This window comes from Myotis nattereri (assembly GCF_964212035.1).
Source record: "Myotis nattereri genome assembly, chromosome: 12".
Classification (NCBI taxonomy): Eukaryota; Metazoa; Chordata; class Mammalia; order Chiroptera; family Vespertilionidae; genus Myotis; species Myotis nattereri.
The window spans coordinates 25,320,494-25,347,731 of NC_138087.1; the positions used below are offsets into that span (position 1 = coordinate 25,320,494).

General features: G+C 41.6%; 1 protein-coding gene and 1 pseudogene across 5 annotated transcripts in view; one reads left to right on the forward strand and one right to left on the reverse strand.

The window, feature by feature from the left end:
- BNC2 (basonuclin zinc finger protein 2) overlaps positions 1 to 27,238 on the forward strand; it is a gene marked incomplete at its 5' end in the record, with an annotated part of 427,294 nt that overhangs the window by 344,520 nt on the left and 55,536 nt on the right. The window lies entirely within an intron of this gene.
- LOC308528368 (small ribosomal subunit protein eS25-like) lies at positions 19,612 to 19,987 on the reverse strand (annotated as a pseudogene). Its single transcript has one exon. The product of its transcript is annotated as a small ribosomal subunit protein eS25-like (transcript).

Below are 27,238 nucleotides of genomic sequence, written 5' to 3' on the forward strand. Positions count from 1 at the left end.
TGCTGATAGAATTTAAAATGAATGATTTAGCAGGTTATTGTCTGGCCATGGACACACAAGTACTCAAATGCTTTCGTGTGGTTGCCTTGTGTGTTTTTCAGTGAAATAATCATATTTGTGCAATGTGGAAAGAAATACCTTTGTTTACTTTAGCAGCAAGAAGACTTGGGTTTTCTGCTGCTGGAGTTAGATGAAGGGTAAAGTTGGTGATGTCCATTAGCATTTCTGAGAAAGCACGTACATTACATAAGAGCCCCAGTGCTATTAGCTCCTAGTTTTGCTCTCTTTCTTCTCTGTGCCTTCGGTGGAACAAGTGGATATTTTCTGACAACCTCCAGGTCTAGGTCTGAAAAAGTCTTTTATTGAGACCTTCGCACTTGGGGTCACCTGGAAGGACATGTGGCAGTTTTGCCCCCGTAAAACCCCACACCCATTACCCAACTTACGGACAGAGTGATGCTGACTAGCTCAGTCAGCTGTGCCGCCTCTCGGTGTAGCACCATGTACCACCTCTGGCAGTGACTCACCTGAAGAGTTCATCTGTCGCCCATGGATAAAACTCGAGAACATTTGTGGGCCGATTTTTCCTCCTGGAGTTTGCTCTCCGCCTTCCCTCGCCTGTGCTGTACGTAGTTGGAAGAGGAGGAAATGATTCAAAAATCCGTGAAGACTTAAACACCTATTGATTTCCAACCAAGGAAAAAGAAATCAACCAAGTTTAAGATCTTTTATTTGAAGAGCTGGTGCAAACATACACAATATATGTAGCTCTGTGGGGACCCAGTGAATTTCCCTGACTTAGCGGCCTGATCCACCATATTTAAAAGTAAGTGAGAGGCTAGAGTACATGAAAGGAGGTCAGACCCCAGGGAGAAGTTGTTCCGGTAGCTGATACCTGTGCTTCCTGCCTTCTTATTTCCTAATTTCATCACACGGCGGTGCTAAGTGGATCTCCCCGCTTTCCTTCCCTACCGAGCCGAGCCTCCCTTTTCATGGCTGCTTGTACCTCTAGGAAAAGCGCCGGCCAGGCAGCCGGGAAGCCAGGATGGAGGCCCCGCAGGAGGCGCTCCCGCCCGGGAGGAAGTCGGACATTTGCTTCTCTGGAAGGATGATTGATGACCTGTGGACTTTTAAGAGTGGCCACTGAAGCCAGCTTTGCTGAGGCAGCCAGAGAGAATGTGTGGCCACTGCTTTCTTGATTAGCGGAGGTCTCCCTGACCTTGGCAGCGTGTTCTGACTCACAGCCTTGCGGGGATGAATTGTTTCTGGACAGTTCCTCTGACATCAGAGGCACAAACAGGTCTTTTTAGTCATTTGTCAGACATCAGAGGAAAAAGTGGTCTAACCCAGTTAAGGCCTGAAAACAGACTCGAATAGTCAAAAATACTGCACACTCAGTTCCACCTTACATTCGGAGCCCACCATCTGGACTGTCAGAAAGGTGCCCGCAGGTTGTTACTGGTTTGAAAACCCAGCCGGACCGCCTGTTTCTGAGAAATGTGTGGAAGACCTCTACATCAAGCATGTCAAACTCATAGCCAGTGGGCCACATGCCTCACACATACCTCATTTAAGTAAACGAGGCATGCAGCCCGCTGACTGCGAGTTTGACATGCTTGCTCTACGGCTTTCTCTTTAAGTGAGCTGATAACTTTGAGCTTTAGAAGTTCTTTAGGTATAGCCAGTATTTATTTGGCCTGATAACGTTTTTCCCTGCTTTCCTGAGTAGAAATTTGACAGGTTTTGGAAGGTCAATCTTTAGTATGGAAACCATCAAATCTACAGCTGCCTAAAGAATGCCTCTTTACCCAGGTTAGTGATGGCTGGTGTTCCATAACTTCGATGGATATCCACAAAGGAGTCTTGCTTCATTTTAGAGAACTTCGTGGTTTGGATGCCCAATATGTCCCCAACCAATGTTGGTCAGTGGAATATTTGAGGAGCTTATGTGTGCAAGGCCTTGCACCTGAAGGTGAGGGTTAGAGACATCGGTGTGTTTCCTGCCTCCAGGTCTGTAAAGCAGCTATCCTGGATGAAATGGCCATAGGGCTACAGTTGCCAAAATCTACACACCAATAAGACATTTGTATGTTATAATTTGAGGACTTAAGTGTAGAGATGACCTATAGCAGCAGTTCTCAACCTGTTGGTCGCGACCCCTTTGGCGGTCGAACGACCCTTTCACAGAGGTCGCCTAAGACCATCCTGCATATCAGATATTTACATTACGATTCATAACAGCAGCAACATTACAGTTATGAAGTAGCAACGAAAATCATTTTATGGTTGGGTCACAACATGAGGAACTGTATTTAAAGGGCCAGAAGGCTGAGAACCACTGACCTATAGCAAGAGATACCAGGGCTCAGGTGGCTTCCTTTGAAAGATAGCTTCCCGGAGGACTGTGACCTGTGCCAGGTAGGAAAGGTGCCAATAAAGGATGATGTGATAAGGTGAAGTGGGCGTCTAAGTTAGGAGAGGAGGATGTGCAAAGTATAACAGATCAGAGAACAACAAAAAAAGGAAAGCTGTTGAGAAATGGTGACCTTGTTGAGGGGAAGCTAGGGTAGTATGTGAAAAGTTTGTGTTTGGATCCCTGGGCAGTAAAGAACCAATGAGAGTTTTGAACTGCCGAATGAGATGATGAAAATTTCATGGCAGGAAAATTATTCTGGTTATAACGTGTTAAACAAATTTAGGTGCGAAGAAACTGGAGGAATTCAGTAATCCAGTACAACACATAGATGGCATCAATATCAAACAGGCTGGATCGTCGTTTGAAACACTTGTAGTGAGAGAATCGACAAGAATTGTGTCGGTTTGTACTATTAGTGGCGAGAAGTATAAAAACGATGTCTCTCTTTTGCTCCGTATTATTTATGGCAAATTTGTGGTGATTTACAGTTGCCCTGCATATTGAAACCTATTTAAGACTTGACTCATCTGTTGTAAAATGTCCAAGTTGACTTTCACCAAAATGGTAAGGACCTATTGAGCAGAAGCATGCTGAACTGTGGTCAGAGACGCAACACAGACTTTTGTTGTAGTAAATAACATCATATACCCGTGTTCCCTGTCTTACGTGTTTTTTTTCTCTCAGGAGGCTTTAAATTTCTCAGCAACAGAATAACTTTGTGTTACTTCGGTTGATATTTCATGTGCCTAGTAAAATCCCTGATAGGTAATCAACATCAGTACCTAAAAGCCTTTATAGAATTTGCATTCTCGTTGGGAGTGCAGTGTGAAGCATTGTTGGGCAGTGTTGTGCAGGTGTAACTGCTTTGGGAAACTCTCCTTGGTTCAGCCTTTTGGGCAAATAGGAAGGTATCCTCCACTGTCTTTGGAGTGACACTAATGTTACCTGTAATTAAGGCCATTGATTCACCCAGTAAATGTTGACTGTGGGCCTGGTACGAGCCAGTTGCTATTTGCGAAGCACACAAGAAGGAAAACAGGTACTCTTCCAAGAGGCTTGCAGCCTAGAGGGAGAGATGGGATATCTCCCTAAATAACTGCAATGCAATATCGGATGTTTGGATGTAAAGTGCTGTGGAAATTCTTAAAAGGGATAAAGGTGCTTTCCATCCCAGAAGGTTGAGAGAGCTTCATAGAGACTTTTCCTCTTTTTAATCTGGGCCAGCAAGGGTAGGTAGATTTAAACTTGCCAGATGGCACGGGAGCAGAAAATCATGAGCCATGCCTAGGAAAGAGCAGGGAGTTCGTGTGGCTTGAGTGTGGCACAAGAATAGTCACGGGAAAGAACTGGTCCTGTCCGGGACTTTCCCTGATAAATGATGTCCTCTTGAAGGTCTTTTGAGGTCCCATCCAGGGCCTTAGTGGGTGGCCTCCATCTACTCTCGTATTTCTGTGACTTGTCCAAAAACTCGTTATGCATGTAGAAAGTTTGTGAGATTCAGTACGATTTTTCTTTCAATCTACACTTGGCCATTAAAAAGGTAAAAACTTTTTTTGGCAAATTTCATCCAAGTTTTAATGGGAAAAGTTTATGATAGCTTTTTTAAGAGCTTTCACGGACCGATATTTTTGCCAGTTTCTTCCAACTGGCTTTTCAGAATCCATTTCTTACTAAGTCTCTGGAATAAAAGTGAAAAGAGCTACCAGCAAGCTATGGTTATACTGTTTATTTGGGGAAGTGCTGGGTTGCAGTGATCTAGAGTTTTTGAAAGAGAGTTTAGATGTGGTTCGTGAGACTTTGTGTACCTGTGACCAGTCTACAAGCGTGCTAAAACGAGGCCGTGGCCTCTCAGCTTTAAGAGACTAAGTTGTTCTCCCGGGGTGTTAATGCTATTATGAATGCTGAAATGAAATTCAGATGACCTCACAGAAGTTTTTGGCACTGTGGTAAAGAGTGAGTTTAGGGGAGGACGGTGTATAAAATGTTTTTTTGTCTGTAATGTAACTGTTCCTCTAGATGGGACTTCGAGCCTTTCGGACTCTCCTTTAAAATGTTTTCTCTGTGAACTTAAAATACTGTTTTCTTTCAGAACAGCTTTAGTGTTTCAAACTTAAAATCTTCCCTGTTTAAATCCTGGCTGCATATTTAACCACCCCCCTCCTCCCCTCCAGGCACAGTTTTCTCCAGATCTTGGTTGGCTCTGACTCCCAGGAGTTAAGACAGGGAAGCTTCTATAAATCAGGAGACAGCTTCATTATCAAAGTTATGTGTGTTCACCTTCATAGATAGCCAGGCCTGATGTTGGTGCCAGGCCCTGCCTTATCATGGAACCATCAGCACTGCATCCTGGAATGTTCTTTGTTTGGATTATTTACTCCTTCTCTAAACAAAGATTAGAGTGAAAAATGTCGGCACTGGGGACCACGCAGAGCTGACTGTTACTAGCAGATCTCAGCGTGAGGTGGGACATCATTTGCTCCTCATAGGTAGGGGAGCACTGCCTTCGTGGTGCCATTATATCTGAGCTCTGTGCCGAGGATCGTACACACTTTGTCTCATTTAATCTTCCCAGTAGCCCTGGGAGATAAGCCCCTCTCTTCCCACTTTACCCATGAAGAAACCAAGAGAAGATTAATCCGGGTATTGCCTCCCCTTCCATTGCAAGTAGTAAGTAGACAACTGGGGTTCAGACCAGGCATTTGACGTCAGCCTTGTCCTTCCGATCGACTACATGATAAAGCAGTTCGAAGAGGAGACCTTTAAAATAATGATCCCTGGACATGGAGCTGCTTGTTACCATTAGATGCTTCTGTGGTTTTCACCTTCTGTATTACTTGATCAGGATTGGAAAGCAGTTTCAAGATTGAAACTTTCTTCTTAGTTCTGTATAAAAGATCTGAGATTACGAATTTTTGTCAAATCTTGGACATATCTCCAGTATTTTGAGGGTTTGCAGCATGCAGGATCTCTCGTATTTAAGACTCTACATTTTAATCAGAATTCAGAAAAGCAGCAGAATTATCATTGACTAAGCCATTTTGGACATAAATGTGTCACAGTATCTTGTATAGTTTGGATGTAATTATGAAAGAGGGAGATATTTTTTTCACAATATTTGGACTTGCTAACATGTAACCGAGAATTAAAGCAGTCACTTCTAGAACTTCTAAGAAGTTTGAGTCTCAGTAAGTTGCACAAATTACTGTTTTGCCTTTGGACCATGATGACTTACCATTTATCTTTGTGTGCATTTTTACATATAGTGCAGACAAAGAATCCTCATTTTAAGGTGAGGAAACTATGACTTAAGGGAATGGAGTGATGCTGTCAGGAGGACATCTGATAGAGGCAGGCGATGTATTACTGCCTGCAGATTTTCCTCTGGATTCTGACTTGTTTGTAGGTGCTGAGTAGGTTTATAAGATCAGGGTATCTTCATTTCTTGGCTGGAGTAAATTTGCTTTCTGATTTACTATATGGTTGTTTTTATTACTGAACTATATTTCCTGGATGAAACCCCTTGAACTTTATAACTATCAGCATAAATACACTTAATGGGCTTATTGGCATGTTAAAAATCGTATAGTGTTGGCACATGTGGAGGCCTACGTAATTGCTAAATAATGATACTTAAAATATTTATAAAGTTGCTATTGATTTGTAGTTTGTACATCCATATATATATTTTTAACATTCTGGTGACAAATAAAAACTTGAATAAATAATGTCATATCTATAGCTATCAATGATAGTAAAGAAGTTGCCAGGCATAATTACAGGTGCCTCATTTAAGTCAACTCTGCCAGATTATCATTAATCAGGATTTTTAGGGGAGGCGGCTGAACCCCACTTGCCCGTATCTTGAATTTGTCATGTCACTGTCTGATTGAGACCTAGTTCCCAGAGGCCTTGTTGTGTGGTGTTGATGGATGCATGATTATCCTTCCCCCTTCCTCATGCTCTTTGTGCCCATATAGTTTGTGTTTCTGATTTAAAAAGCAGGTTCCTTAGAAAAACAAAAAGGAGCAAAAAGTGCTTTGAACGGCTCTGTTGGAGGATACAGTAGAGGACCTGGCCATTTATTCCTCTCCTCCAGCTCATCCGTGGTGTCGTGCTTGGAGCGAGGCCCTGGAAGAGGGATGCTTTGCTTCCTTTTTGCCCTCATTCCCGGTCACACCACTGCTGCATAGACATGGTGCTTGTTGTAATGTTTTGGGGCAAAAATGTAGGAGGTAAACCATACATATTACATGTTAAGATATTTTATTTTTGCATTTCTTGCCTTTTCTGTTGGTGTGCGTGTGTGTGTGTGTACATGCTCTCTCTGTATGAAACTGTGCACAATTCTGCTTCGTATAAAACATTATCTTGTGCTAAGAAATCATTCACTTAACTATCATGGCAATTCTCATTTGTGCTTTTGGAAAGTCTTATTGGTAAGGTTTCATTGAGTAAGTCCCAATGCCATACATCTAGAGTGAATCAGAACATGGTTGCTATCGCTCTTGCTTTGAGCTGGTTCGTGAGGCCCCATGAAACCACCTGGTATTTATGCATGTGTTTGTCTGCCTTCTGTGGGGTTAACCCCATGTTGTCATTAACTGAGAGCCTGGATGCCAATCCACACCCTTCCTTTCAGCAGAATGAATCTAACTGCTGATGGAAATCTGATAAAACGGAGCAGCACTGCGTTTTTATGTCAAGCATGGTTTGCTGCAATTCTGACTAGGGTTTTGGTCTAGTTTTTTCTACTTGATTCTATAACCTCTTCAGACACAAGGAGGGCCTTGATTTTAAGTCTTCACAGACAGAAAGTGAGTACCAGAAAGATATTCTTCAAGTGAGCTCTTCAGTCCAAAGAATAAAAAGAAGAGGAGAAACAAAAGAGTGGAAAAAATGTGTCTAAACCAGTATTCCCAAGGGTTTTCCTTAAAGCATTTTTTCTGTGGATGGTAGCTAGTGCTATACCTTAAAGGGTACGAATGTCAGATGAGCTTGAAAAAGCCTGGGTTAAAAAGTTTTTACTTCATTTTTTATTTAATACTTCTCAGACCTTTTTAATATGCTGACAAGCATTGTGTATTTCCCCTTCTTCTCCTGACTCCCCCACCCCCCCCCCAAAAAAAAAAAATCCAGAATATGGTACATTTCCCAAACTTATTTATCCAGGTAGACCTTTTTCCTGGGACTGGCAATTTAGAAAGTACGTGTTAGGAAATGTAGAGTCAAACAATGCCCAGGAAATAAAAAATGCATTTTAAACATGCAAGAAAGTGGCAGTGTCCTGATACGCCTCAGGTTTACTCACTTTTTCTCAGTTCTCTAGCATTTCAGCTGATGCCCCAGACCCCGCAGTTTTCTGTGAGTGTCTACAGTCACCCACAAGACTTCTGGCGATCCTACCAGAGTTTATGGCACACAGACCTTAGTTCCCTGGCCTTCCTTTGAGTGTTGGTTAGGGTCAACACAGAGGAAGGTAATAAACCTACTTAGCCACTCACCCTGTCCCTAATGGATAGGATCAACATTTTTATCAAATTAGGTGAGGAGAGAAAGTTTATAGGACTTATATTCATTCTTCTTAGATTTTGAGTGTACCCTAGTATATGTGAACGCCAGAGAAATGCTGTTAGCTTGTGGAGATACTGGGTTTAGTTTTAAAAGCAGGCATGGGGCACTGTGAAAGTGACTTTTTACTTGGCCCTAATCAAGCCATTTAACTTCTCTGAATCTAACATTTAATTTTCCTTTCGCCCACCATCTGGACACTCAACCATCTGCCCATCCTTCCCATTGAGTGGTTGTGAGGATAAAATGTGTGAAAAGTGTTGACAGTGGGAAACTTTTAAGAACATTACATAAAAAAGCATGATATCATTATCATTGGTCAAGAGATGTGTTGAGGACTGGTTTTCATCACTGGTGCATAAGGTAAGTTATTTCCCTTGTTCCACAAGATTTTTTATGAAAAGAATAAACCCTAACCCTTTCTATGAATGATAAGTCTCCTTTCAGCTGAATGTTTGGAAAGCTAATTAAACACACACACACACACACACACACACACACACACACACACACACACACACTCTCTCTCTCTCTCTCTCTCTCTCTCTCTCTCTCTCTCTCTCTTTCTCTCTCTCTCTCATTAGTAAAGAGCATATTGTAGAATGATAAAACAAACACTATAGAGCACGTACACTGTTCTAAGTGTATATGTGCTCATTTTATCTCCACAGCAACTCTATGTAGTATGATTACTAACTATTCCACAGATGAAGAAACTGAGGTCACACATTTAAGTAACTTGCTCAGAATCACACAGCTAGTTAAGTGGCAGAGTTGGGATTTGAACTCAGATGGTCTGGCTCTGGAGTCCATGCTGTTAGCCACTATCTTCTGCTTCAGTATACTGTGCTATCTCTTCCAGTATACTGTGATAATGGAAGAGATAGCACCTTGTAGATATGGATTCAAATACTGATGGCCAGTTATTGGTGACAACCCATTAACTACCTTCTCTTTCCTGTGAAAGCATTTTATTAGGTATTAAGCACCAAATAGATATTAAGTAGTAGTGTGATTTTTTAAGGCATGTTTTCTGTTTTGTCTCTCGATATGCTCTTTTTAATGCCTTATTTAAACCTTATAAATGATAATTATTTTTCTCTCCTTTGTGCCCTGCCCCGCCCACCCCATAAAACTAAGTCCTTTGGCTGCAATTTGCAAACATATGTACAGGATGGGTTGGCACAATGCAGACCTGCATTTGTGACCAGCTGGGCAAGGACCAAACAGACTATCATTGTTACATTGCACATGAAGGACATGTTTTGAGGGCAAGAACTATTCATTCTAGATACATTTTGAATTTTCTGCTTTGGGTTTGAGCCCTGTAAAATTAAAAATAAGAATGCTATTCTTGCCATCTGTGAATTCTCATGTGGTTATAGAGACAAAGTATATACATTTAGGAAGTTAAAAGCACAGCTATTAAATAAGAACGCAAGAGGTGGCAAAAAGTCAAGTCCATTGTATGCTCCTTAAGTGCCCTGGTTTGAGAACAAGTAAGGCTACTGAGGACTGGAGGAAGCTTAATGCAGCGCATTAGCTGAATGTTGTTGGATGAGTGGGATTCTGAATGGTGAGGAGTATTCTTGGAGCGGGCCAAGGGGGAGAAGGAATGTAGTGAAAACCAGGTACAGAGTCAGCATGAGTGTAACTATTGGGCTGGAGGGCTTGTGGAGAGGTGGGATAGAGGTGGTAGCAGCTGGCGGCAGGGCTAAGGCTCGGTGAGTTTGTGAATACAAAATGTGGTCTTCACAATTGAGATAGTCTGGCCATCCTGAAGGTTTCGAGTGAAGGAATGACAGCCAGGAAGCTGAGTTCTGAATATGTTGGTATGATATCAGTTAATTGGGCAGATGTATTAAGGATAGAAGATATTGTAGGGAGAACAACCAATCAGAAAACAGTTTGATATTCAGGGAGGAGCTGTTTTTGTTGGCCATGCAAATGGCAGGAGAAGGGGTGGCTTTGAGATATGTCAAAGGAACAATTGATAAGATTTAGTATGATTTGGTTAAAATGCCAGGTTATTTTATAGTAATATAATTAATACTTAATTAACAATAGATTCGTTTAAAAAGAAATCCCTAAACATAGGCTCTGAAATCAGACAACCGGAATTGATCACTAACATCCACATGACCTCAGTGACACTAACCTGTCTGAACCTCAGTTTTTTCATTTGAAAAATGAAAATGATAACATCCACCATGGAAGATTTACATAAGAATTAAATTAGATAGCATGTAAAGAGCTTGACATAGTGGCCAACAAATAGTAAGAATGTAGTTAATTTCAACTATAGTTGCTAGTATACATATTTTAAAATTTGAATTTGCTTACATTGTGTTTTTTATAAAAGAGCTGAACATACATACCTGTGTTCCTCTTATGGCAGGTAAAGTAATGTTATTAACTAATAAGAATGTTATTAGTAATAAGAATATTATTGACTAATAATATCTTAAATGTGTCTAGCATTTTCAGATTCTCTGTTGTGTTATGTTCACATTTTTCCCCATTTCATATCCAGTATCTCAGGTAGATGGTTTGACCCCCCTCTGATGGAGGAGATCACTGCCTCCCAGGAGGTATCAGGTCAGGGAGATGAGATTGGGACACGGTGGAGGAGCTGGAACTGGAATCCAGGTTTCCTCACTGCCGATAAAGTACTCTTTCCCAGCACCAGGCACCATAGTTCAAAACAGGTGACAGTAGGAAACAGAGAGAAGATTCTTTGAAAGCTCATTACCTGTTCCTGGTTATGACTGGCTAAACTCTCTTTCCCCTCAAGCATGCACGCTGTGCCCCATATCTTGGTAGCTGTTTGTAGCTCAGACTCTTCCCCTGGCTAATTCCTGCTCAGTTCTCAACCTCAGTATCACCCAATCTAAATGACCTTTTCTCTTCTCCTAACTCTTGTACCTTCCTCTCATGGCACTTTTTACACTTTGCAATGCTGTATATTTCTTTACCTGGTTGTTTATTAAATGTACATATGTCCCATCAGACTGATCATTTCTTTTTTGTGACTTGGTGTACCTGGATTCCAGTGCAATTGTATGGCATGTAATAATCAATCAATAAATATTTGGAAATGAATTGATGAATTAGAGACTATGTAATATTCAGATATGTCTCAAAGGGTATGTATTATCGCCACTTTTGCCAGTAAAACGATGTTAAATAACATCATTAAAATTCTCAGTCCTGTACTTTCATCATCAACAATGGACAGAATAATAACTGCCCACACCTACTGCATGGCGATGTCTTTAGGAGAAATGAGGTATGGGATACTGGTCTTTCCATATAAGCGCCTTCCCTCACACCCTCGAGATGACTAGGAAACCCTGGGACAATGCGGTTCCAAAGGAGGCTGTTCAGAGCCGGCCTTGGGGCAAGCCCTGGAGCCATAACCAGCACGGCTGGACAGACTCCCAGGAGGATCTGGTCATACCTAATGTATGGAATTATTCTACCATCTTCAGGAAAAGAGCATCAACACATCATGATAACGAGGGAAATGCTGCTGAAAGGCCGCAGCCATGAAAATAAAGTCTGTGAGGCAGGAGAAACTCACTTCAAAAGAAAACCCTCTCCAGACATTAGCCCTGCAAACTTCCATTCAAGGCAGCAACCTTGCTAGGTACCTAGGGACTGCAGAGTCCCCTTGCATGGACATGTTTGAAGGCTTTCTCGTCAATTTCCAGGATTCTAAAGAGCTTGGTAGGATTTTTTTTTTTTTTAATTGTTGAGGCAACCCTCTCCCCACCTTTGGAAAGATGTTTCTGACAAACAGAAGAAACACACACACACACACACACACACACACACACACACACACAAAACACACCTGGCATTGTTGTTGCCATAAATATTTAGATGATGAAAATTCTGTTAAATATTTAAAGAAACTGCTGAGCATAGCTTAATCATCGTATTGAGAACCCTAGATTTAAAACTTAAATGTCTGTTCTTAGGAATGAAGCAGGTTAAACTGCCTTAAAAATAAAGTGTCTCACAGTTGTATCATAAAATCTCAACTGGCATTAAGGTAATTGTGCTTAAGTACAATTTAGGGCCCTTTTGAATGTTTGTTGTAGGCACAATAATGATGCTATTAGTAATAGTCCAGTGCTGGTTCTGAAGAAATAAACCTAAATTCTTTGTGCATGTGTTCTAAACAGAATCATTTGGGGAGGGAATGCAGTCTCTAAATACTTTATCTCAGCAAAAAGGGGGCACATTGTGGGTTGTGACATCATACGTTTACAAAGAAAAGAGATGGAATCTTCTATAGCAGGAACTGTCTAGTCCAGAGTAGTGTCATGTTCCCTGAGTCTAGGATGCTTCTGACCACAGCTTGTCCGATTCCCTTCAGTCTTCTGGGAGCCTTGACTAAAATGCATATCACCTCGCCCTGGCTGGTATGGCTCAGTTGATTGGAGCATTGTCCCATTCACTAAAAGGTAGTGGGTTCGATTCTTGGTCAGGGCACATACCCAGGTTGCATATTCCATCCCCGGTCAGGGCACATGTGGGAGGCAAACAATCAATGTTTCTCTCTCTCCCCCCCTTCCTTGCTTTAAAATAAATAAAAAAAATTTCCAATGCACATCGGTTAGCCTACGCTGAGCCTTTATGGAAATTAGAACAGATACATTCAAAACCAGAGCGCGTGGCTTGGTCCTGGTGAGCCAGGCTGGGGCTCAGTTCAGCCCCACCTGCCTCTTCGTGTACATTTGTGTAATACGCACATTAAGTCCCCCTGTCCCTGAGGTTTACTAGATCCAAATCTCTAGACAAGACATGCCCACCATTAACAGGTGCCCTAGGAGCCACACTGTGTCAAAGTGGTATTTGTGTCACTGTGCAGTGGCTTTGAGCATGTGGTCTGCTTAAGTCCATAATGTCTCTTGGCCTTCATGCCCCCATTCCTCAGAGCTGATGACATGACCTCTAGGATAGGAATGGGCCCATTGTCTGGAACAGAAAGGCAGCTTCATGTTGTCTTGAATTGAAACAACATTTGGGAATGGTTGCTGCTGAGTTTTTTCTTCTTGCTGCTCTCATTCATGCTAGACCAGGAAAGGAAAGTAGGCTAAATTACAGTCATCCTTTTTTAGTATCTGTTAATAGTTTAGATAAGAGTTGATGTTCCATCACCACCTTATTCAGGCCCTAATCATTTTTTCTTTCCTTTCGGGATCTTTGTAGCAGCCTCTTGACTGGTCTTCTAGCATCTAATCCAGTGATGGTGAACCTTTTGAGCTCGGCATGTCAGCATTTTGAAAAACCCTAAACTTAACTTTGGTGCCGTGTCATATATAGAAATTTTTTGATATTTGCAACCATAGTAAAACAAAGATTTATATTTTTGATATTTATTTAAATGCCATTTAACAAAGAAAAATCCACCAAAAAAATTAGTTCGCGTGTCACCTCTGACACGCGTGTCATAGGTTCGCCATCACTGATCTAATTTGTTCTCCCCTCCAGTTCGTACAGGGTCATTCTTGCTGATGATGCTTCAGTGACTTTCTCCTGGGTGGAGAAAAAGTCCGGACTCCTCAACACAGCATGCCAAGTCTTGATCAGAACTCAGAGGTCTCTCCATGTAAAAGGCCCAAGCCCTGAGCTTACCAGGCCTGCTTCCCTCCTTTTCCCTCTGACCGCATCTCCCACTTTCTCTGCCTCCCTCACTCAAATGTAGCCACACTGGTTTCCTTGCCATTTCCTCTTCCTGAAAGGCTTACCTGTCAGATGTTAGATCTTGACACCGAAGCCTCCTCCACAGTCTTCCCTTGGCTACAAGAACCTAAAATTTCAGCCTCCTTCCATTCCAAACATTGCAGAGCCCCCTGCCCTACTTTGCTTTTCCTCCTTAAAAACATATTCATGTCTAACATAGTCCCTATCTTAGTTAGCTTGCCTATTACTTTTCTCTTTTGCTAGGAATTTAAGCTCCATCAGAATAGGGATTCATGTGTTTTGTTAACTTTCACTGTCATGTTCCCAGTGCCTAGAACAGAACCAAACATGCAGCAAGCAGCCACTAAATATATTAGGGGAGTGGAGGACTGCCTGCCTCTCCATCCCCATGCCTCATCAGACTTCATCTCCTGCCTGCTCTCATCTTTGCAATCGACCTGCTCTCCATCTAAACATGCCGCACTTTCCTACATCCTCAGTGCCTTCATACCTGCTGCTAGCTCTGCTTAGATGGGTCGTCCTCACCTGCTTATCCCTTCAGGTGTGGCATAGAAGACACCTGCAGGAAGGCTTTCCCGGCTGGTCCTGTGTGCATGGAACCAACCACATTGCCTTGTTTCTTCTATCTTGTTGCCCAGCTCTTGATTAACTAGGTAAGCTTCTTGAGGATCTTGTTTGGCTCAGTATTCTCAGTCCCTTGCACAGTGGAGGTATGTTTTAAATGTTTATTAACTAAGGAAAGGAGGCCACTATGGATTTGGAGCAGCGGTTCTCAACCTGTGGGTCGTGACCCCTTTGGCGGTCGAACGACCCTTTCACAGGGGTCGCCTAAGACCATCCTGCAGATCAGATATTTACATTACGATTCATAACAGTTGCAACATTACAGTTATGAAGTAGCAAGGAAAATAATTTTATGGTTGGGTCACAACATGAGGAACTGTATTTAAAGGGCCAGAAGGTTGAGAACCACTGATCTGGAGGATTATCTCAGCATTTCGTTCATATGGTCTACCTAGAATGTTGCCATATTTATGATAGACAATCAAGAAAGCTCTAAATGAAACCATAATTAGCGCCCTGTGGCAAAATTGTTTTGATGTTGAACTTTGAAGAGGTCTTTGTAATTTATGGCTTTTAACTTCAGGTGGTTGACCAGATCTACAGGGGGTCAGACAGGGGAGACAGCACCTCTTTCTGATTCTACAGTCTATCAGGAACAGTGGTTGGGAAGTGGGTATTTCAAGGACCTTAGTTTGTGTGTGTTTTCTAAAAAACACACCTCAGCAGCTTTGCTTACCTGTACCGGAGTTGCTGGTAATAAGTGCTTCCTCTGTGTGCACCCTTTGTTTCTTCAGAACAGGACTTATGTGAAAGCAAAGTGGCTTAATCCGCTCAATTACAGTTTTATCTATGAAACCTTTGAATAAAAATGAAATAAAATAAGAGCTGGGGAGTTCTAAATCTATTTAATACTCTGTAGTGTAGATGATCAACAGGAAATTTTTTTCATAAAAGCATTAATGTTCTGAATGTTATTTATGCTAATGATGATGAAGAATGCCATCTTAGTAATGCCTGTAAAAATTTTTACCTACTGGTTAAGTTGAAACCATTTCAGATAGCCCATAAAGATTTTAGCAGCAGTTTGCTGTGACTGATTTGTAATGAAGCTTACTACCCATCGTTAATTGAGCCGACTTTATGGATAGCTGTAGGAGCAAAACATTGGGCAGGACTTTGCCGTTCCCAAAGGGTGGCGATTTTGCTAGTTTTGGATGCATGGCACATACTCCTAAAAGACCAGAAATTCGTATGTCATGTGATTTCTCAATGGACCCTAACATCTCAGCAGGAACACCTTTACAGCCTGCCAGGTAAACACATATTAAATTATTTCTCAGTGTGTGCTTTTGTTACATTGCGGAAACCATATGCAGTAGCAAACCCCTCTTATCTTTTGCAGCCAGAACCAATAGTTAGCTAGTTAATCAGCTGATGTGGTGAAACTTCACTAAAATCTAACCACATGTTTTAAGCATTTTAAACTTAAAACATGTAAATGTGCATCCATTCTCCAAACTTTTGAGGATAGCCAAACTTTCGAGGTATGGGTGGTTGTGCTCATTGAAGTTTCTAATTGAATTCTTACATAAATGACACCCGTAATGTATCACTAAGGTTCTCACCTTCAATTGCTTTAAAGTGAACCTATAACTTCGACACAGATGAGTAGTCTTGGGTTCAGAATTCTGTAATCTTTTGTAGTTGTCTGGCCACACCAGCAGGTATTGTTGTTGTTTTTTTTTTTAAGTGACCCATTCTCTCCAGCACTTCCAAAAGCATTTAGCTTAGTTTCTGTAGAATGAACCTTTTCTTCTACAGTTGGATTTCATTGATTTTTATAATATTTTATTAAATTATGAAACTATATTTATAGATGAAACTGTCATAGTCAGGTCTGAGAACAAACAACCAACTGACTCTTCATAAATCAGTCAGTAAAAACAAGTACCTGGGCATACTAGAGTGTGGTGTACTAGTTTATTTAGCATGCTGTGGACATCAATATATATTATAGAGGGAATAATGATTTTGATAAAGCTTGTAGCATAAGCACACATGTGGTCATAATTTTTTATTTGTTTCCTGTTTCTGTATACCATAAAAAAGAAATGAGATTTAAACGGCAGTGAAAATAGTTCTGAGACCAATCACATTCCTTTCACACTGGCGTGTGCACACACACAGCCAGGCTGCAAGTGAACAACTTAAAATGTATATCTTTAGCTGCTAATTTGACTACCATCTCTTTCATTTTAATATGGCCCAAGTGAAGTTCATTATCTCTTTCCTTAAGCCGTCTCATTTCCCAGTCACTTAGAATTACTATCACTTCTCCAACTGTCAAGGTATTCAGTATAGTTAGAAAAAATATTTGATTTTTACTTTTGTTCCTCTTACATCGGGTCAGTTAACAGATCTTGTCATCTGGGAAATGCATCTTCCTCTCTATTTGAATAGCCAACCTTCCCTTTGCCTCCAGCTATGTACATCCTTGAAGCTGTGGCCAGCTCCTTCTTCCATAAATCCCACTTTCAACATTTCACTTGCTGCTCAAAATTCTCAGTGGCTTTTCACTAACTGCAACATAAATAAAAAATATTTGTCCTAGCTCCCCATGCCATTCTTAACACGGTCCCATTCTCATTTCTAATGTCAGCTTCTGGTTTCTATGCCCTCTGGGAAGCTGCTGCTGTGACCATGTCACTGCCCTCTCCTCCTCCAAACTGGTCCTCCAGCCCTGGGCCTCTGCTCCTAGTGAGCTATCTCGCCTGTAGGAGCTTGGGTTTTATATTCAGCTTGTTCAGTTCCCAAAGGATCCTGCTTGAATCTTTTTTTTAAATTCTCACCTGAGCATGTTTGTATTGATTGGAGAGAGAGAGAGAGAGAGAGAGAGAGAGAGAGAGAGAGAGAGAGAGAGAGAGAGAGAGAGAGAAACATCAATGTGAGAGGGAAACATCAAGAAACATCAATTAGTTGCCTCCCATATGCACCCAGACCAGGACTAGGACCCAACCTGCAATCTGAATATGTGCTCTGACCACAAATGGTGCATATGATGGTGTTCCAAATAACTGACCCATTCTACCAGGGCTGCTTGAATCTTTCTTCCAAGGGATCCTCCACTAGCCTGGGTGCACCTGGATGCTAGGGAGTGCTAATTCTGACATTACACCATGTGTGTTGCATTTTAATTGTTAGTTAATATCAACTAGAAAGTAAAGCCCCTTGAGATTAGGGGTCCCCTCTTAAATTTTTCTCTTTGTATCTTTTCTTCAGAGACTGCAGAGTACCTTTATCTGCCACACCTGTACTGAGCACCTGGTGTGGGAGACATATATATATATATATATGACTAATATGCAGAGTGTCCTCTTGGCAGTCAATTGGGAAACCAGGAATTCAATCACTCACTATGATGTGCTGACCTCCAGGGGGCGGTGCAGAATGAAGGAAGGTGCCTGCTGGCAGCCGGAAGGCCCTGATCTTCCCTGATTGCTGGCCAGGTCTAGGGACCCTACCCATGCACAAATTTCGTGCACCAGGCCTCTAGTAAGAACATAAGGCCATGGTCCCATCCTCTATGTCAGTGATGGCAAACCTCTGACACGCAAACTCATTTTTTTGGTTGATTTTTCTTTGTTAAATGGCATTTAAATATATAAAATAAATATCAAAAATATAAATCTTTGTTTCACTATGGTTGCAAATATCAAAAAATTTCTATATGTGACATGGCACCAGAGTTAAGTTGGGGTTTTTCAAAATGCTGACATGCCGAGCTCAAAAGGTTCACCATCACTGCTCTAGGTGCTCATAATCTAACAGAAAAGAGACGTACTTAACCACACACATATAATACTAAGTAAATAGATGCTAAAATTTATTCCAGTAAAGGTATTTATTTTGATGAGAATTTAGGGGAAGATGAGATTTCACACTAATAATAATACGGAGAGCATTCTCTGACTTGGAGGGGCTGGTATTTGAATTAGATGTTAAATTAAACATGTGTATCTAGGTATCCTTGGGAGAATAGGAAGATACTCTTATTTATTTTTTTTGAAAAACATTTTTTCAAGGGAAGGTTAAATGGTTTGTTCATGAAGTAGGCATTGTGAAACTTAACTTGATCCAGTTCACTTAATTCATCAGTAGCAGACACTGAAGGGCTCTTATTCTACCACAAGAGGTTTTGAGCAATAATTCCTGCTGCCTCCTCAAATTGTGTTAGCATTTTTTGAAGTCACCTGAACATATGGAGGGATCGCAGTTTTTAGCTGGTAGAAACTTTCAGCCTCCTTATGTAACACTCAAATCACTCAAGAATGCTTCCTTTTGAAAGCACTTCAAGCCTGCCATGGAGTTAGCCTTTGGGGAGGAGAAAGGCGAGTAACATAAAATATCAGCCAAGACTTTGAAGATGGGTGATGTGTTTTTCTCCTCAGGATGCTAAATCACACATCACCACACATGTGCATGGAAAATGAAAAATGTCAGAGACACATTTATGTAAACCATGGATCATATTTGCATATACAACATTTCAACTGGGCCCTCCTACCCTCGCACCACCAATGATTAATGCTTTATACTCTGCCTTTTAACAGATTTCTCTAGTCCTAGGATTTTGCTATATGTTAAAACTATTATCTCAATACAAAGTGACTTAGATTTATTAAACTATAGACCTATGTTGTCTAATACAGTAGCCACTAACCACATGTCTATTTAAACTTAAATAAAACTAAAAATTGATTTCCTTAGTTGTCTAGCCACATTTCAAGTATTCCATACAGAATTGAGATGAGCAGTAAATTGTAAAATACTTACCAGATTTTGAAGATTTAATATAAATACCAATTGTAAAATATTAACTATTTTTATATTGATTACATGTTGAATTGACAATATCTGGGACATGTTAGGTCAAGTAAAATATAATAAAGCTAAGTTTTCGAAAAACAACAACTAATTTTACCTCTTTTTACATTTTTATTGTTACTTAAAAACTTAAAATTACTATTATTTCTATTTGACTGTGCTGGCTTAGAAAATTTTTATGGTAATTTTTAATGCCATTGTTTTAGTACAAAGATTCATACTGAAAGGACTTGCTAAACATTTTGGAAAACAGGGTCATTAGTAATGAGTAAAACATGACGTAGGTGATTTCGTGATTCCTGAAAATGTTTTGCTTATAATTTTGACGAAATCTACCAATCAGTAATTTTTTTTGTCTCTTTCTTTCCTTTTTTATTTAATTTAATTTATTTTTTTGCTAAAAATAAAGGCATCTGTCACGTATCCCTGTTTACCACTTTTTTACAGCTGCTGGGACCTTTTGTTCATGCATCTCCACCAGCAGCTGGGGCATCCCCACCTTTGGCGTTTCCCGTGTAAATGACTTGAGCTCTGTGCCTTGAAACTAGTTTAATAAGTGCTTTACTACGGAGCTCCTGAAGGGCTGCCCTAGCCAAGGAGCCTCGGATCTTAAGTCTCAGAGACAACAGGTGGGGTTATAACCTTGTAGTTGGGAACTTCGTTAATGGAGTTTGTCAAAGGTTGCTTTGTCAGACAAGACTCGATTATTGAGCATGTCCTGAACTTTGACTTCTGAGCACGTCTTCTTTTTGGCCATGCCTCCAGATTTGTTCCCTGGGTCTTTGTCTTTCTTGGCCTCTTCTCTGGTATCTTTCTTCTTCTTGCCATCCTTGGTGGCATAGCACAACTCAGAGAGCAGCTGCTAGCACCGCAGCCTTGATAAGATGGCCCAGGCCATTGCCTTTTAAACTTGCTTTTAGTTTGAGCTGGTTTAGACTTTAATCTTTGTTCCTTGATTGGCTAGTGAGTAAAGCTAACTGAATGTTAGGGATTAGGATTCAAATATTTCATAAATGCTTCTTTTTTTTTTAAGTGGGAATTTACAGCCAATACAATATCTAAAGCAGCACACTTAATCTGAAGTATTTTCAGGCTGAGCCCTGAATCAGATAACTTCAGTGCATGGAAAGATAGAACCATTTATTTGCCAATTAGAAAAATTTTGTTTCCCTCTAAAACATTTGACACAGTAGCTTTCATGCAGAAACACTCTGAATGTTTCCACAGAGTTGCTTAATTTATTTATGTGAGTTCAAACTAGGTTCAGTGTAATTTTTCAGTTAGGTTAAGTGTAGGCATGTTAGTGTTCTGTAAACCCTCTTTGCCTATTAGTACTTGTCATTTGTTTGATTATTTTAAAAAGCTTATCACAATGAGCGAACATGCTTCTTCACTTATGACTTGTTAATATATTATTTTTTATGATATTTGGAATATCGAGATATAGTGTAGGTTGGGGAGAAAAAAACACTCTTGTGAATTTGATAGACAATTAGAAACTTTTCAAACCTAAGGACATCGCTATGGTCTGGGGCTAACCTTACTGAAAGTGTGTGTAACGACACACTGAAATATAAGTGCCTCTCTGTACCATGTGAGGTGTGTAGTTCGTTAGTACAAAGACAAAGAGCATCACAAGGTAAGTTTCTAAGTGGGTAGCATTAGGGCTTTTGCTGAATTGGATCACACGGATGCCTGAATATTTTCCAGCATTGAACTCTCTCTTCTAAACATAAATCTTGTCCTGTTTCTCCATCTGTGGTCAAATATCCATGGAAACAAAGTAGTTTTCTCGTGTGTTCCCTTTGGTTCCTACTGACCCTGCCTTAGGAAGAACCAAACAGACATGTAAAGAGGGAAAAGAATATGTCGTACGGCCGCCTTCCTTATGAAGGAAGACCCACAGAAATGTTTATTTCTCAGCAGCCAATGTCAGTGAGGTATTCGGCTTTAGCGGTACAGAGCAGTAGAAATGTTGTTACTGAGGTGTGAAGAGTGACAAGAAATGATTGTTTCTGAAGATGGCTCGTCGCTCTTCTCTCATAGGACTTGGCCGGGGTTCAGTGCTCTCTTTGGTCTGATTTGGATGGAATTTTATCAGTCAGACAAAATAATATTCAACTATTAACATCGTTCTGCTGAAACAGTTTAGAATAGAGATTTAATGTTCTCTCCTCAGTGAAGGGCCTGTGCCCACCGTGCAGGACTGTAATAAAAGGGAAACAAATGAGGCAGCTCAAAGTTATGGCTCTCCGTGGCTTTTAGGTCTCTCGTACGTTTTCATAAAACATATATCAGAACTTCTGAATTGTTAAATTGGGTTATTTTTTTTAACGCAGCTGTATTCAGATGTGGGCCTGAGAGAAGCCTCTTCAGTGCCCGTGTTCAGAGCAGGCTCTCTCCGGGCGAGCAGGCTTATTGCTGCGTGTATGTGCTCTGGGCTGCAGCCAGGGGAGGACAGTGGACCTCAAGACTGTGCTCCTAGTAACTAGGAGTCCTAGTTGATCTGGAAGTAAACTGCTGCACCTCCAGCCCAGCTCTAGGCTCACCCCCTGCCCTTAGGCAACCAGGTAACCAGCTCAGCTATCTCTCTTCTCATCTGTGAACGGAGAGTGTAGAGAGGGTGCCACTCCTCGATCCCCCAGTGGATTGCAAAGGCAAAGGTAAGCTGAAAGATGCCATGTGTGTCTCTCACATTGCTGCTGTTTACTTCCTTGCACTCCCCCCTAGAAACCCAGGAGAGCTTCAAAGAGCAGAAAGTAAATTTTAGCTAAAAAATTTGAGAGACTGGTGTATCCTTCAATGTTTGTGTGAATGTACTTTTTTTTTTTTTGAAACACAGTAAATTAGGCTTTGATTAAGTAAACATCCCTCAAAACAACTTTATGGAGAGAACCTTTGACACAGGACATAGTTCAGCTAGAGTCCTGGGAGGAGACTGAAATGGGTATATATTGATAATGGTGATGGGAGGAGGGAGGATTAAGATTAAGTGCAAAATGGGCTTCAGCAATGATTCTTCATGCCCCAACCTAGACATTTACCCCAGCCTCAAACGGAGGAGAAACATGGAGGCTGCAAAGCCAGGAAGGAGATTTTTACCTCGAGAAGTGAACTGCTATACCATCTCTTAGAAATGACCGAAATGTAACACTCCTTTTGCACTAGTTCCTTTTGCACTAGTCTCTCCCTCTCGGGCTGAAATAGGAGGAGGGGAAGAGGCCCCAAATCATTCAAAGGAGATGGATCACCAGCGCAGGTTGTTTTGACTCAGTAAAGTCCTTAGCATTAAAACAAACATCCCGAAAACACATTAGCCTCCCACCATACCAGTGGAAACACACAAAGCAGGAAGCCTGCTGGGGTCTTTAGGGAAATCTTGAGTGCTTTGGGGTGATTTATTTTCAGAGGGTTTGAACTTAGATCAGCTCAAGAGAAGATGGGAACATCCAGGATGGTGGGAAAGCAGAGTAATTGACTCCCTTTCCCTCTCAATAAATGGTCTCCCTGGAAAGCCATCACATAAACGTTTTGTTCTATTGCTTCGCGGAAGTGCATAGTGTAGTGAAGGAATGGATTGCATGGAACATGTTTGTTTTTGTAAGTGCCAGTGACAGGAGATGATGGCAGGGGGGTGCAAGACCAGCCTTGACAGACCCGTATGATGCCACCACTGGGCTAATGCAACGTTGGTCTCCTGTCAAAATCAGCAAAAACTGCAGAAGGCTTGTGGCTGTGAACTGGATTTGGCCTCTGAATCCAGAATGGCTCACGAACCAGGATTTCGAGTAACGGGTGCTTAATGGACACTCCTCACCCAAGTTTGCAAAAACGCAAACCAGGCTAGGAAAGGTTTACCGAGCAGGTGAACACTAGAATTAGAAGGGACTTGGAGGCTTTGCTTACCCAACCATGAGTCAGCTTCCCTTTCAAGCTCAGAGCACCTGCATTAATGTTGTTAGAAGTGGTTCTTTAGGACAAAGCTGAACTCCCCGAAACTGTCTCAATGAAAACCACGTAGTTATGCAGGTCCAGAGAAAAGGGAAGCCAGAGATACTCGGGGTGTGTGTGTGTGTGTGTGTGTGTGTGTGTGTGTGTGTGTGTAAGTGTAAGTGTAAAGAATTTTTCAGGAAGCTCAGGAGCCATGAGCTCTTCTGTGTTAAGGATAGTATGAAACCACTGTACAAAAGAGGGCTTTCGTACAGTGGTTGTAATTATAACCACAGGGATACTGTGTTCTCAAACAAACAGTCAATCTCCCGATACCAGGCGGCCTGCAGCCAAGCCTCACATATGCATGCGTGAAACAGCGCCTCTTAGTAATCTTCCCCATCACTCGTCATTGGCCTTCCCCTCACAGTGGAAATGTCTTTATAGTCTGTGCCTGGCCTATTGCTTTTGTTCATCTTAGGTTCATTGTGTCTGTTTCAAACGGTGAAAACTTAGAGGTTCTTAAGACAGGGCACCTAAAACTTAAGGGCTTGATGGGTGTGCACGTGTCGAAATTAGTGCGCTCTCTCGGGAATTCTCCACGCGATGCAGCGTGTGTCACTGGAACAGTCGGAAAGAGGAAAATTAGATCCACTTGCATGCCAGCCAGCTCTATTTTTAACACATGATTATTTTATCGGGGTGTACATTAATTAATCTTGAAATAAGATCCTGTGTGACATTCGAAGTTGTGTTGAATAGCTCGGAGTTTAAATATTTTAGTTTTACAACTCTGTTATGCTGGCAGCCGGCACTGGTGTCTCCGTGAAGTCAGCATATGAGCCCTGCTTGCGGTGACATCTGGAAAGCTTGTTTTATCTCTGAGCACAGTTGTAGACAAATGGAAGCAGACAGATGTAAGGCTGGGGTGGCATCTTTGCCTCAAGCACTCTCTGGCTGTACATTTTCCAGTGTGTCAGAAACGGGGAGCTTTTTTTTCAGGGGTGGAATAAAAACATTCTGTCACATGCATACACCCACTGCTGTGCCGCCTTTTCTGAGCTCCGAGGTGTAAAATGGCATACATTGTTCAAAATTTAACAAGAGGAAGGGTGAGGAGTCAGTAGGAAGTGCCTGAGTCTAAAGGGTACTTGACACACAGGCAATAGAAGACGTGGTATCATTTTAAGTTAATCACAGCCCCTTCTCCTGGGAGAGCCAGGAGGACTGGATAAGTTGAAAGGGGATCTGGAGCTCCCCGTATACTTTTCTCTTGCTGCTGTCTTTTTTAAAAATATTTTTTACTGATTTCAGAGAGGAAGGGAGAGAGAGGTAGAACCATCAATGATGAGAGGGAATCATTGACCAGCTGCCTCCTGCACAACCCCCACTGGGGATGGAGTCTGCATCCTGGGCATGTGCCCTGACCGGAATTGAACCATGACCTCCTGGTTCATAGGCCAATGCTCAACCACTGAGCCACACCAGGTGGCTGGCTGCTGTTTTGATCAGTCACTGTGTACAGTATCCACCATGCACTAAGCACCACTGTGTACAGAGAAGTCTCCCTAGTCGTGTGTGTGGGCGGGTCAGAGAAGCCTGGGGGAGAGCGCTGTGCTGAAAGATGGGCACGTGATGGTGAGAAAGTCAGTGACATCGCTTCATGGTTGGCTTTCACGTCGTTTTGCTGAGGGACCATTCTTTGAGACATTTTTGTACCAGGGCAGCTTACCATTTGTACCACTCTTCTTTCTTTGTTGAACGGATAAGTATGTCTCAAAGTAGATACACACACATGTATTTGCTGGGATTTGGGCTAAAGCAAGCACTTTTCAAAGTTCTTGACTTTATAACAGCAAGAGAACTTGCTGTACCTGTTATGAAGTTGATATATTTTCATCTTTGGGGATTTCTGGCTTCATATTTCAAACCATGTAACCATTGCTAATCATTGTTAAATATGTTTTACTGAAATTTTAGTCTGTTTAAGGACTAAATTGCTCAGTTGCAGCGAGAAACACGTAACTTTATAGCATTGGAGTCCTCTATTTGGGGAAACCACACAAGAAACCACACAGATACATGTCCTTTGAGAGCAGTGAAATAATGGAAATGTAGGGAAAACAGTGTGGCCTAAGGAAGTGAAATATTTTCAGTGGCTTGTCAAGCACAAGGCTCTCTAGGCTTCAGCTTGAGCAAGTTCTCTTTTAGTGGCTCAAGGTGGTTGAGAACATCTTTTTTTTTTTTTTTTACTTTTTTTTTCAGCAATGAAGTTACATTATGCTATTAACAGGGGAAAACACAGATGTCCATTTCCTGTCCCATTCCCACCACACCATCATCAGTCTTCTCCAAGTGCCTGGTGTTGAGAGCCACTGAGCCCCGATAAGTGCCTCTGCGTGCACAAAATGGGACTTTGTTGTTTTACATGCTGTTAGGCATGGCGGAGGAAATAGACGTGTATCGAAAACATACAGCAAATTGCCATCTGCACTAAATGGTCCAGTCAGGTGGACTGCCGGGGCTTTAGGAATGCCTGAGCGAGCTGAAGGGCCAGCCACGGGAAGCCCATGGACCTCTGCATGACCTTCACTGAGGGCCACCTGAGGGCCCAGTGACTCCATCAATGTCCTCTCAGACCTAGTCTGGCCTGAGTGTCCTGGGGTTTTAATGCCATAGTGGTTGACTCCTGTAACTTTATTCATTTAAATTAGGAGCAAGGAGGGAAGGGAATCTTGGGATCCTGGTTTTGCCTGGTAATGTTAGGGCTCGAGAAGAGGTAACAGGTTTTATAAATTATCTGCAGGCCATAGGGTTCAGCAACCAAGATTTCATGTCTCATCATCCCTCCAAAGCTGAGAGCCTAAGATTTACAGACCCCTTCCTCGACCCCTTCCTCAGTGCCAACTAACAGTTTAAACTATCAAAACGGAGACATAATTCCTTCTTGTGTCACTTAATATAAAAGATCCCCCCCCCCTTGGTTTGGGTTTCTGTAGCTGGATATTTAGAGAAATTTAAAAATGTTTGCTGACACTGTTAGGTTGACATGGTGGGATATAATAGCTAGCAGGGACTTTGTACTCATGATAATTTGACTTGCTTATAAATTAAACGATTTGGCTAAATCTATAGTATTTTTAGTCGTCTTGAATTAACCAGAAAATCCTGGAAGGCTGGGTTTGGCCAAGATTAAAATGATCCTTTGGTACCATTAAAACAAAGTTATGGATCCCTCATGGTATTGATAAATACGAATCTTATTTGCAAGTTGATCTTATGTTACTATTGTTATTGATAACACTTTTGGTGTCTACAGTATGCTAGACACAGTGCTAAATATTTTACACTAGAGGCCTGATGCACGAAAATTCATGCAAGAGTACGCCTTCCCTCCCCCACCTGTTGGCACTGGCTTCCCTCTGGCACCCAAGACCCGGGCTTCCCTCCTCCGGCTGCCGGCTGGCACCCGGGACACAGTCTGGCTTCCCTCGAGACTCTGGCAGGCACCTGGGACCCAGGCTGGCTTACCCTTTTATTATTATAGATGTGTTCATTGAGTATTTATTATATTGTTATGTTTCAGGTATTGTGGAATTAGATGATCATAGGTAATTCTCATAATAATCCCATAAGGTTGGTTCTATTACATTAGACTCCCATTTGGTCATTGACTATAAAGGTTCAGAAAAGTTAATTAGCTTGCACTAGATCACACATCTTTGTGTATTGGACTGTGTGTGTAGGTGTGTGTGTAGGCATTGATTTCATTTTCAGCGCATATATTTACTTACTGTTCCCAATACATTTTTAATAGTAATGTACCTTGTACATGTATTTTTCACTCAGAAACAAACAAGTAATTGTTGATTTTTAAAAATGCACTGAAACTGAGCATCTCCCAAATGAAAACAACCCATCAGTTGGTGAGTTTGCAGTAACACCAGTGATGATAGTGACGTGACATTAGATTTATGTCAGGCATAGAGTTCCTTTGGTTGCCGGAGAGGCAGTGCCTTGCGTTGGTTGGTCGAAAAGACTGTGGTGTAGGCCGCTGGAGTTTGAATTCCACCTCTGCCACCTCTGACTCTTTGTTCTCATGTTTCATGTCTTTAAAATAGTAGTGATAATATTAACTACTATTTGATGAAGATATTAGAT